This window comes from Bidens hawaiensis, unplaced genomic scaffold, assembly GCF_021521415.1.
Source record: "Bidens hawaiensis isolate Kalapana, Puna unplaced genomic scaffold, B.hawaiensis_p1.1 tig00007139_1, whole genome shotgun sequence".
Taxonomy (NCBI): domain Eukaryota; kingdom Viridiplantae; phylum Streptophyta; class Magnoliopsida; order Asterales; family Asteraceae; genus Bidens; species Bidens hawaiensis.
Genome location: NW_027491492.1, coordinates 160,819 through 174,044, shown reverse-complemented (window position 1 = coordinate 174,044; position 13,226 = coordinate 160,819). Strand labels below are relative to the sequence as shown.

General features: G+C 32.7%; 1 long non-coding RNA gene across 1 annotated transcript; it reads right to left on the bottom strand.

The window, feature by feature from the left end:
- Positions 1-3,090: 3,090 nt before the first annotated feature.
- Positions 3,091-9,375, bottom strand: LOC143634620 (uncharacterized). The gene is made up of 3 exons (XR_013153894.1): positions 9,236-9,375; positions 9,030-9,095; positions 3,091-3,153 (listed from the first exon to the last, which is right to left on the bottom strand). It is a non-coding gene; the product is annotated as an uncharacterized LOC143634620 (long non-coding RNA).
- Positions 9,376-13,226: the final 3,851 nt, after the last annotated feature.

The following is a 13,226-nucleotide window of genomic DNA, read 5'->3' as shown; positions in this document are numbered from 1 at the left end:
ACTATGATAGGTGGTACTTTTGATTGCTGAGGACAAGAAGCATGGAAGAATATAAAAGCTCAGATTTAAAAAAATGCCAAATTCCAGTGGTAACGTGATGCATGAACATAAACATGTAACAATATGCATGCCATTCTTACCGCACTGTCATCGGTAGTTCCATCACCCTTGGCACCTTTAGTTTTAATATTTATTACAACGGCATGCACGATCGTACTCGGTATCGTAACAAGAAGAAAGATACAAATTTGTGGATATAATAACGATCGTTATACATCTTCAATTTCAGACTAAATAAATGTATAACAAGCACCGGGTAATTTCAGAGTATGATGTTTTGTTAGTTTAAGTGTATTGATTGAGAGTATAATGTTTTATTAATTTAAGATTATTGATTGAGTGTTCATTATATAGGGCTTAATGACTTAGGCCAATGTCATGATTATACCTAAAATTTAACATCTTATACCTAAATAACCGGTCAATTGAGTGGCTCTTGAAACAGTCTTGTTATATTTTAATAATTTTCACAGACAATTGAGTGGCTCTTATAACTCTAAATAACCGGCTGCCAACCTCTTGAGATAAATTTTATAATTATACGGAACAGTCAAACTGAATACGAAGTGTAATTTTAAATAATAGTAAACAAATCTTTGTAAAAAACGTAACTGAATTTCACCAATATCGCATCTCAATAATAAATAAAACATTGCAAAAGATTCAATATCTTCTAGATACATTCGAAAGTAATAACTCAAAATTTAATGCAAATGGTTATGTTCAGCAACTCGGAGTCGATATTGATAAGGTTTTCGCACCGGTGGCTACACTCGAAACGGTTCGTGTATTATTATCTCTCGCAGCGAATGAAGGTTGGGAATTGCATCACCTCGATGTCAAATCTGCGTTCCTACATGGCGAGTTAAAAGAAGAGGTTTTTGTTACCCAGCCGCTTGGTTTTGTTAAAAATGGTGAAGAACACAAAGTATACAAATTATCCAAAGCGTTGTTCGACTTAAGGCAAGCTACTAGGGCGTGGAATACAATGTTGAACGGTAGTTTGTTAAATATGAAGTTTCAGTGGTGCATACAAGAACAAGCGGTATACCGAAAGAAAATTGGAACCGATCTTTTAATCGTCGGTGTGTATGTTGACGACTTAATCGTGACGGGTTCCAATTTAAACTTAATAATGGAGTTTAAGCGCGAGATGGCTTTAAACTTTAAGATGTCGGATTTGGGAAAGCTAACTTATTATATCGGAATTGAAGTTTCACAAAGCAATGATGAGATACAAATTAAGCAAGAAGCGTATGCGAAGAAAATTTTAGCTGAAGCTGGAATGGAGATTTGCAATCCTGCTCAAATTCCATTGGATTCGAGTATAAAAGTTTCTAAATTTGAAGATGGAGAAGATTTTGATGCTACGAGATATCGAAAGATTGTCGGATGTCTCCGGTACCTTTTACAAACTCGTCCCGACTTGGCATATTCGGTTGGAGTCGTAAGCCGTTACATGTAAAGCCCTGAGAAATCTCATGCAATGCTCATAAAGCAAATTTTTCGTTATATTCAAGGTACTCTCGGTTTTGGTATTTCTTACACTCGTGGGAAAAACGTGTTACTTGGTTATAGTGATAGTAGCCATAACATTGGCCAAGACGATGGCAGCAGCACTACGGGGCACGTATTTTATCTTGGGTCTTCATAAATTACTTGGTGTTCTTAGAAGCAAAGTATTGTTGCACTCTCATCATGTGAAGCAGAGTACATGGCGGCAAGCGCAGCCGCTTGTCAGGCGGTTTGGCTAAGGGACTTGATAAGTGAGTTATTCGACAAGGAAATTCAAGCAGTGGTGTTACGTATCGATAATACATCAGCGATAGCACTCGTGAAGAATCCGGTTTTCAATGGAAGGACCAAACACATTAAATCTCAGTTTCACTACATTCAAGAATGTGTTAATCGTGAAGAAGTGTCGAGCATGTTAGTGGTGTTAAGCAATGTGCCGATATCTTGACTAAGGCTCTTGGGAAATCAAATTCAAGGAGATGTGGGAATTACTTGGAGTTGAAGACTTGTCGGTTTCGAGTTCGAAATTCCGGGGGTGATTATTGGGAATTTCGGTTTAAGGGCGTTAGTTGATGTGCAAGGTTAAGTAACAAGATTTAAGGAGTGGATAATTGTAGACAATTAAATGTGCTTAGATTTAATTGTTAGTATAATTATTATGTCCTATTATTTAGCAATCCTAGTTGTAGTCTAAACGTGATAGGTTAGATTTAAATACCTGTGCTTTTGGGGTTAGAGATTGTAATTGAGTTTTGTGAAGTTTCTCAATAATAATATTCGTGTTTGGGTGTTAGCCAAATTAACGTGTTCGTGTGCGAGTTCGTGTTCCATACCTGGTAACAATTCCATTACATCTTCCTCCTCCTTTAGAGACTCAGCTGCTTCCAAATACTTGAGGCGCATGCGCCTATGCTCCCGAGCCCATCTCGGTACTTTTTTAACCACTTTACCATCCTCCCAGTGTAGCTCGTACCTAATATTTGATCATTACCATTTATTAAGTTTTTGCTTCACTTTTTACAATAGTAGACATGCAAATGAACCGAACGAACATATAGTCAAACAAATTTCTTTTGTTCGTGGTCGTTCATTAAGAAAATGGGCATGTTCGTATTCGTTCATGTTTGTTCGTTTGGCACTTAACCGAACAGTTCATGAACGTAAACGAACATAAACGATCAAACATATTCCTTCGCGAATACAAACTTTAGTGAAGATCTCTAAGACTTATATTTTTCAATAAAAAATAACCAAACATATGCGTGTGTACATATATATAATTTAAACGAGCCCATTTTCTGTTTATATTTATATAAATATAACTACCAATGAACATAAATGAAACGAACAAAACGTGTGTTCATGTTCGTTCATTTATTTAAATAAACGAACTTCCTGCCGAACAGTTCATGAACGTTCAGTTCATTTACAAGCCTACATAACACTAATGGCACCCTCATTTCCTTCCTTTTTAGCTAAGAACACCAAACTCCATCAAGTTTAAGCATCGAGTGGTACCTGTACTAGGCGGATATTCTGATAAATCCAAATAATAGGGGCTCCTTGGAGCCATGGTACCTAATAATTTATCATAAATATATTGTTAAACAAGAACATGATAAATGTATATCTTAATAATATGGAGTGGTTACCAGCAAGTGCTAATTCAGCTCTTTGAATCTCAATGGGGATTACAAAATCTTCTTCATCCTTTATCACTGTATAATAAATGGTGTTACACATCAAATAATCTCTATATATTTATCTTAATAATATGATTTACAACTCGACCAAACGGGAAGTTACCAGTAGTTGCTGCTGCTGATGCAGAGCTTGGATTCTCAACACGAGGGCGGCTGCGCTTCCCTTTCACTCGAGCTTTTCTACCTGCGTACGCGTACGTACAATTATTAATTATATTAATGCTCAAACAAAAACACTATATATATAATGAATGAATCTGCTACCCGTCCGTCCTATTTAGTCGAAGCGGGTTTTACAACAACATATGAATCCGTAACTGATCGCAGATATCTTGATTAATGCTTAAACAAAAATATAATGAGCATAATATACATACCTTCATCTTCCATAGAGAGAGACACAAAAAACAATTTATTGTTTTAGGGTTTGTATACGTAGGAAATATTAAGGGATCTTTTTATAACATATACTTTTTATGAAGTGGAGCCGAGAAACTGTCAACCGCTTGTTACGGATGAATTATTGGTGGAGGAATTTTCATTAAACCTACGAAAACAACTCACACTTAATCAACTATGTATTAGACTTAATCAACTATATATACGGGTATACAAATTCATTCGGTTAAATTTATTACGTTACCCGAATTAATTATTTCAGCTTCGTGAACCGAAGCTTCTAAAATTAAGATTATGACCTATTATTAATATTTTCATTAATAATATAAAAGTTTGGGTCATTTCCAACGTTTTAAAAGGTTAACTATCGAATAATAAAACAAGAATAATAAAAATGAAAACGTTACATATAAAAAGTAGTACTTTATTTGCTTTTTAGCTCTTAAGTTTTGAGTGGGCCTCATGAAAAAGACTTTACAAGACTTGTGAGTCCTTGCACTACGATTTTGTGTCTCTCAAATTATCACTTTTGAAGCCTAAACTAAATACAAATAAAACTAGACAAAATTGTAGTTTCTAATTAATATTCATTCAATATTTTATTAAAGTTTTCAATCTCGAGTTTAATACTGGTTCTTTTTAAAGTTTACTAGTTAAGTTAATTAACTCAAAAACGTGTACAGTTTTTCTTAGTAACACCTTTATAGAAAAACTAGTAGAAGAGCCCGCGCGTTGCGACGAGTGTCTCAAATGACGTTAAATTAAATTTTGATGTAACCATTCAACCCATTCCTTGTTTCAAACAATTTATTTCGTCAATCCATAAATAATCGTAGTAGTCTATATGGCGCGTATGAGTGTATGTCTAGTACGTTTAATCCATCCAACACTCATACCGATCAACTTTATGAAGATCTTATTGTGCGACTACGTCAGCTGTATATATATATGATTTAGTCGGTATGAAGTTGATGGTTACATTATATATGTACACAAATTGGGTATATTGAAAGAAATCCAAAGTCTCTATATGAATGATGTAAACTGTAACTTTTATAAGACGTTAATCATGCCTAACTAAAAAATATATGTAAAATATGACTACTAATATCTTCTCATAAAGATGTGCTTGCATTGTATATAATACAAAAAAACAAAAAAATGGTACAAGTTTTGCGCACACATGCAAAAAAGTCCAAAAGTTGTCATATGAGCTCGCCAATAGGATTAATCAGAACAAATAGCTTTTGGTCTAGAAATTCGTATAAACTTGGACCAAGCTTCTCAAAAACCTGATGACGATAACATGACATTATTGTCATTGCTAAATATGTAGAATGTTAAACATACCTTTAACAAAGGAAGACCACATAGTGTTTCACGTTCATTACTTCTTATTTTAGAAATTGTTGATACAAGTTCTATCAACCTTGACATTACAAGTTTGCCTGAATGATAACAAACAAAATGTAACTCATCAATTACATTATTACAATAAAACAAAGAGCAATACTCATGGTTGGTGGCACATGTGTTTTTTGTTTAAACCCTACCTAAACATCCCCAAAATCTATTATTTGTGATTTTGGCAGTTTATTTTTATGGCTTGGTTTGTATGTACCAAAATCTATTATTTGTGATTTTGGCAGTTTATTTTTATGGCTTGGTTTGTATGTAACGCGTGCGCTTTGTGTTCTAAATTAAGTAATTAACTACAATAAACTGAAAGTGATCATATATATATATATATGTATGCATGGTAAGGATCCTAAGAGAACCCTTTGCAAATTGAAAACTTTGAAAATCATTTTGGACCACTAAAAACACCTTTAAAAAATATTAAAAAAATCATAAAACAAAAAATAACAAAAATTTTAAAAAAGTAAAAAAAAAACCAAAATTCTTATATTTCATTCCGGTTTCATTAAAAAAAACGTCGTATTATACACATATATATAATTTTATTTAATCTTTAGTTACGTAATATACACATATGTACAGTTTCATTTATCTTAAATTCATCTATCTTAAATTATACACATGTGTATAAAATAATCACGTAAATGTACATATATGTATATATTATACATATGTGTATATAATTTGACTAAAACGAGTTTTTTTATTATGAAACCGGGATGTTAAAATAAAATTTTGGTTTTTTTACTTTTTTCATTTTTGTGTTTTTTTATTTTATGGTTTTTTTTTATTTTTGAGTTTTTTGTGGTCCAAAATGGTTCTCGTAGTTAGCAATTTTCAAAAAGTTCTCTTATGATCCTGATCATATATATATATATATATATATATATATATATATATATATATATATATTCAAAGAATCATGATATTAATGGATGCCTCTACCTGTGAAAGGATAAAAAGAGTCTAGATCTTCGATTGTTGAATAACCTGAAAGAGAAGGAACGATGTATGAAAGAGACACTTGAAAGCTATCGGGCCAACATTATTCAATCCATCAAACATCAAGAACTCAACGTTTACAATTGTGATCATCGGATATACATATGTACGTACATACATACATATAGCTTGATGATGTACAAACGCGTCGTTTAAATGAATGACACAACACTAATCTAATATACAATCTTTACATAATGAATCCCTGATTTATTAGTAAATACATAATAGACACTAAACGTACTATGCGATAAATACACTTTTTACCCAAACTTTATAGACAATTATGAGGCTAACAGACAATCCACATTACTGACTAACGGTGGTGAGACAAGAAAGTTAAAGATTAGTTCTTTTTCTATAGCGGATTTCTCACACTGTCAGTCAGACTTGATATTCTAACTATGCGTGACTTATATATCCATTTTTGTCTCCAATACAAATATTTTTATTTATTTTATTAGTTGATACATATAGTTATATAGGTTGGGAAAAAATTAGAATAAAAACAAGTTATGTGTTGAGTCCTTAGGAAGTTTTAAAAACGAGTTTTGATGGTGTTATTATTTTTCATAATCATGTATAGATCATGGTTTGGTGGCTTGAACCTTTACTTTTTAATTTGGTGAATTGTATCTGAGTGTTTTGTTATGTCTAGTCTAGCCTCTTTCTAGTATGGATATATATATTTTATTCAATAATATTATCAGCAGTTAAAAAAAAAGTGACTTGAATCTTGATCACTATGTATTTTTGTTACCATTGTCTTGAATTGGAGACGTGTTACAAGAGAGCAACATGTGCCACTTTGATAAGGCATTTTGATTTGTGAATGTATTCCATCGTCGTTATTTGGCCAATATGTAATGACGAAATGTGCATTTTTTTGTTGCTAGAGAATCTTTATACAATATCAAAACCCGGTTTCCCTAGTACAAATGTACAATACCACAAGGTAGGTAATTATGTTTACGAAAACTCGTAGTTGTTCAAAGGCACACTACACTAATCATTATATCTTAATCTCGATTGTTTACAAACCCAAACAACATTATGAGATTAATCGAGTCATTACCAAGCAAGTCATAGTTTTGTAATTCGGAACACCAACACAGACAATATAGCATGAATCAAGACATGTAATCAGTTGGGTCAGTAGTGCATAGTTTTGAAAAACTTCGTGTAACATTTTCACATGTTTTGTTTCAAATCAACATTAAATCAATGGCCTGTCTAACGTCGACTTCCATATAACCTTCATCCACCTTGAATCTGTCTTACCGTTTGAATATGTAATTATTTATTATAATAACTATAATCAAATATTCGCTTTGACCAAAGGAGTCGATTCTTCACAAACCCGAAGAACATTGCCAAAATGTTTTAGAAGTACTCATCTTGAAACAAATAAGTTACAGCTTTGATTGTCGTACTTTAGCGATAATTCAGAACACCAAGTCACCAACACGTACAAACAATATGCATGATGTAAGATAAATCAAGCCATGCTCTCATTTAGGATAAAATCACCACCAAACGAGTGCAAATCAATCCATTAATTGGTGTATTTAGGATTAAATTGAATATAAAGTTTCATTCACTTTTTATTTAAGACTAAAACAGTGTTTGAATCCTAAAATTAAAATCTCTAAAAAAACTCAAGAAAATAATAGATAACACGTTCAAAAAGAATAAAGAGTTGACATGGAAAATTGACGAAACTTGAACGGTATCCCAAGTTTCCAACCTATGCTTTAGATGGATTAGGCCTCACGGCATCAAACCCCCCTTCAGAGCATTCCAAGTTAAAAGTCTTTAAAATGGTTAAATCGTGTGTGATGGCTAAACATTAAAGCAACCGATAGCAGTTTTATGTGCGAAAAGGTGGCTAACTTGGTGGCAAAAGGAATAGCATACTTATGTAGCAACACAAACAGGAGAAATCATAAAAAAACTAGTTGACTAAGAGAACCCATTTGATTTATAAACCTCGCATTTGTTGCTCATATAAACCCAAAAACAAAAACGAAAAATCCAATTATGTTATAGGAGTAAAGGTTAGTTACCCGTCTTGAAACAAATAAGTTATAGGGTCAAAACATTTTTAACGTTTGACAAGACTAGAGACTTGAAGCGGAAACTTGACGGGACTTGAATGTCGTCTAAATTAATCTAAACTACATGTTAAAGAAAACACATACACACACACAAATTTATCTTAAGCCACAATCATTAGTTAGGAATACCAACCGGTTTCAAAGTAACAACACCGTGAAAAGTCAAAAGTAAGAAGTGAAAACATCTGAAATAATAATACTAACTGTTACATAAACCCCCTGGTCTCCCAGCTTGTTCCATTGACTTTAACTTTGCAACCTATATATCAAGTGTCAGTTAAGTTAGTTAACATAAGACTGAGCGAGCGAGTCATCATTAAAAACTGTATCAATACCATTAGCAACTAGTGACGCATAGCTTGGATTCTCACTCAAGGGCAATAGGTCTTGTACAGGACTCTCCGGACGATCATCCACTTCCAACTCCTCAGCTGCTTCGTGATACTTGAGGCGCAGTCGCCTATCCTCGCGAGCCCACCTCGGTACTTTTTTAACCACTTGATCATCCTCCCAGTGTAGCTCGTACTTAATATCTGATCATTACCATTTAGTAAGTAAGTTTTTGCTTCAGTTTTGACAAAAATATTCTTAGCTTAGCCGTTTCTTCTAAAACTACTTTTATAGCCAAGAATATGAAACTCCAGCAAGCTTAACCATCGAGAGGGTGTTACCTGTACCAGGTGGATATTCTGAGTAATCCACGTAATAGGGACTCCTTGGAGCTATGGTACCTAATAATGTATCATAAATATATTGTTAAACAAGAACATGATAAATGTATCTTAATAATATCTTAATAATATGGAGTGGTTACCAGCAAGTGCTAATTCAGCTCTTTGAATCTCAATGGGGATCACAAAATCTATTTCATCCTCTGTCTCTGTATGGAAAATGGTGTTACACATCAAATAATCTCAAGTTTTCTGTTAATGCTTATTCAAAAAAAAAAAAACAGTTAAGAAAACATGTATATATTTATCTTAATAATATGATTTATAACCCGACCAGACGAGAAGTTACCAGTAGTTGCTGCTGCTGCTGCTGATGCGGAGCTTGGATTCTCAACACGAGGGCTGCTGCGCTTTCCTTTGATTCGAGCTTTTCTACCTGCGTACATACAATTGTTAATTATATTAATGCTCAAACAAAAACACTATATATAATGAATGAATCTGCTACCCGCTATAACAACATAATTCCTTTTAATATGTTTTTAAACCCAACCCGACTAAACGAAGAGTTACCAGTAGTTGCTGCTGCTGTTGCAGAGCTTGGGTTCTCAGCACGAGGGCGCTTCCTTTTCACATGTGTCTTTCTACCTATGCACGTTTTAACTAATAAGCTGGTTAATATTGTGCGCATCTTGATTAATGTTCAAACTTCAAACAAAAACACTTTTGCAAGTGTATTGTATACAAATATCTTAATATCTTTTATAACCAATCAAACAAGTAGTTACCACTTACAAGTAGCTGCTGATGCAGAGCCTTGATTCTTAACACAAGGGCGCTTCCCTTTCGCTTGAGCTTTTATACCTATGCACGTAAATATATTTCATTAAAACGTAGTGTTTACATCAATGCAGAAGACAAACGGATAACATGCTGCGTCGTCAGTCCTTTTTGGATAGAAAAACTAAGCCGTTTAAAAATAAGATTGCGTTTTTTCGAACGGCATAAAATAAATAAGATTGCTAACATTAACAAATTCAGCTTGGGGGGGGGGGGGGGGGGGGCTATGGTCATTTGACTAGAGGTGCACAAACCAGTTTTGGGTTGAAACCGGTTTGGTTTGGTCAACAAAAGTTAAAACCGGTATATGATCGGTTCCCAGTTTCTTGACCAGGTTACGATCGGTTTCGGTTCGGGTTTGATCGATTTTGCCTAGTTTTAGCCGTTTTCAATTAGGTCTGGTGAAGAAAATTATAAACCAGTTCCGAACCAACGGTTTTGTGTTAAGTTTTTGCAAAAAGAAAAGCATCTAGATACGTACAAAAGTGATTGTTATTTGTATAGATGAACGTGTGCACCAATGGTGTCTTCAGTTAGATCCATGTCAAAGACTCCCAACGGTGTGAGTCTTTCATTATTGCAGCACTGTATTTTTAATTTCAAATTTCAATCCTCCAGTCTTTTGACTTTTGATGTGTTCTTAGTCAAAACATTTTATTTATTTATTTTTGCGAAAATGTCTTTCATAGGTGCAATTTTTTAGTATAATCGTGTATATGCTTCTCAGAAAAGTTGCTATGGCCTAGGTTCATACCGAACAACATTTAAAGCATAATGCATAAAGATAAAAAAATCAACTGGAGATTTTGGCTTTAAAATATCATGTGGCTTTATATGCTTACAATTGTCAGTGTCTTTTTTATTTGATTTCATCAAATTTTGTTATTGATCTTTTGTAATTATACTCACTGTGTCTGACTTCTGGTAGTACTCTTATACATGGTGTTTTAACTTAAATATTATAACAATATATTTTATCAGTTTAAATCCAATATTTCTTTTCTCAGTTAAGGTTTTTTATTTTGACTTATTTTTTTCTCTCTTAATCTAAGTTAAGGTAGTAAGGTACTTATAATTGTTAATGTGCAAGATTTTATGTAATGTAAGTGTTTAGTTATGCATAATTGTATTTTATTATTTGAGGCGAACAACATGGGAGTATTTATATATGTGAAAATTGTATGATTTTTTCATGTTAATTGGTACTCAGTTTGTTTTATGTTATATGTTTTGGTCAATTTTGTTGGTGCTGAAGTTTTTGGCTATGTGTCGCTTCTTTGTAGCATTTCATTTTCGTTAATTCTCATTAACTGTAAATTAGTTTTATATATCTTTTTCATGTTAAATATGTTAAAGTACTTGGCACTCAAGTTGCACAAATATAGATTGGTTCTATCTCTGATGTAATGGTAATTGGAAGCTTACATCAAATTGGTTCTATCTCCGATGTCAACGGTAATTGGAAACTTACATCAAATTTTGTTGAAGTTGCCAAAATTAGAGTTGTCAAATTCCTGATTTGCTGTTAATGTCATTTTTATGATAATAATTTATATATTGTTGTATGTTTACTTTTGGTAAAGATTCTATAATAAAATTAAGTTATTTCTTAGTCCAGAAGTTGTACTTTTCTTAATTTCAACAAAAACTATTCATATTCCAACCCCGTGTATAACACGGGTTCTAACATAGTTGTGAGTATATGATTCTCTAATGAAAATGAAATTCATTTTTTTATAAAGTGGCCCCACTTAATGAGTAAAGTGTCCCAAATTGTTGGTTATATGACCAAAGTGCCCCTTAAGTTGATAGTTACGCATTTACGTGTAGAGGTGGGCAAATGTAATAATTTTGTAAAAGTACTGCCCCACCTATCTCTCTTACTAATAAATGAGTGGGTTTTTCATCAAAACTCTTTAAATTGTCACATTGTATTTTCTAATTTTTTCTTAAATTTTATATGTTTCAATAATAATTTTTGAGAAATCGCAGGTCTTTTAAATTAACCCTACTTTAACCATTTTCTTATAATCATATATTTTTATAACCCAAAATTTTCACTGTCACACAAATCATTGTTCCTTTATGCTTAACCCTAGGCTTTAGCAATATCCGATCATCATCATCAACCTAACTTCTATCTTCTTCAACGATTAAAGTATTAATCTGAATTCATATGTTATCGTTAATCGTGTTCTATACAACCCTAATTTTGAATTATAGATTCCATCATACTAAAAGTGCAATTTTTCAAAATTAGGGTTGTAGAGAACACGATTAACGATAACATATGAATTCAGATTAATACTTTAATCGTTGAAGAAGATAGAGTTGTATAATACTAAGTAGTATTATACAACCTATACAACCCTATCTTCTTCAACGATTAAAGTATTAATCTGAATTCATATGTTATCGTTAATCGTGTTCTCTACAACCCTAATTTTGAAAAATTGCACTTTTAGTATGATGGAATCTATAATTCAAAATTAGGGTTGTATAGAACACGATTAACGATAACATATGAATTCAGATAATACTAAGTAGTATTATACAACCTATACAACCCTATCTTCTTCAACGATTAAAGTATTAATCTGAATTCATATGTTATCGTTAATCGTGTTCTCTACAACCCTAATTTTGAAAAATTGCACTTTTAGTATGATGGAATCTATAATTCAAAATTAGGGTTGTATAGAACACGATTAACGATAACATATGAATTCAGATTAATACTTTAATCGTTGAAGAAGATAGAAGTTAGGTTGATGATGATGATCGGATATTGCTAAAGCCTAGGGTTAAGCCTAAAGGAACAATGATTTGTGTGACAGTGAAAATTTTGGGTTATAAAAATATACGATTATAAGAAAATGGTTAAAGTAGGGTTAATTTAAAAGACCTACGATTTCTCAAAAATTATTATTGAAACATATAAAATTTAAGGAAAAATTAGAAAATGCAATGTGACAATTTAAAGAGTTTTGGTGAAAAACCCACTCATTTATTAGTAAGAGAGATAGGTGGGGCAGTACTTTTACAAAATTATTACATTTTAACCTGATTTGTTTATCCGGACCCATATCTCACATATGAGAAATCCTGAATCCGTAACTGATCGCATATATGTTGATTAACTCTTAAACAAAAACATGATGAGCATAATAATAATATAATATACAAACCTTCGTCTTCCATAGAGAGAGAGGGAGACACAAAAACCGATTTATTGTTTTAGGGTTTGTAAACGTAGGAAATATTAAGGGATCTTTTTAAGACATATACTTTTTATAAAGTGGAGCCGGGAAACTGTCAACCGTTTGTTACGGATGAATTGGTGGAGGACTTTTTATTAAACCTACAAAAACGACTCACACTTAATCAACTACTAGCATGGTGTCCGCACGATGCAGCGGGGTATGTACGCAAACATGACATTGAACGCATAATCATGTTACCGTTTCAGTAAGTGTGTGACTTCACAACAGTATACGCGT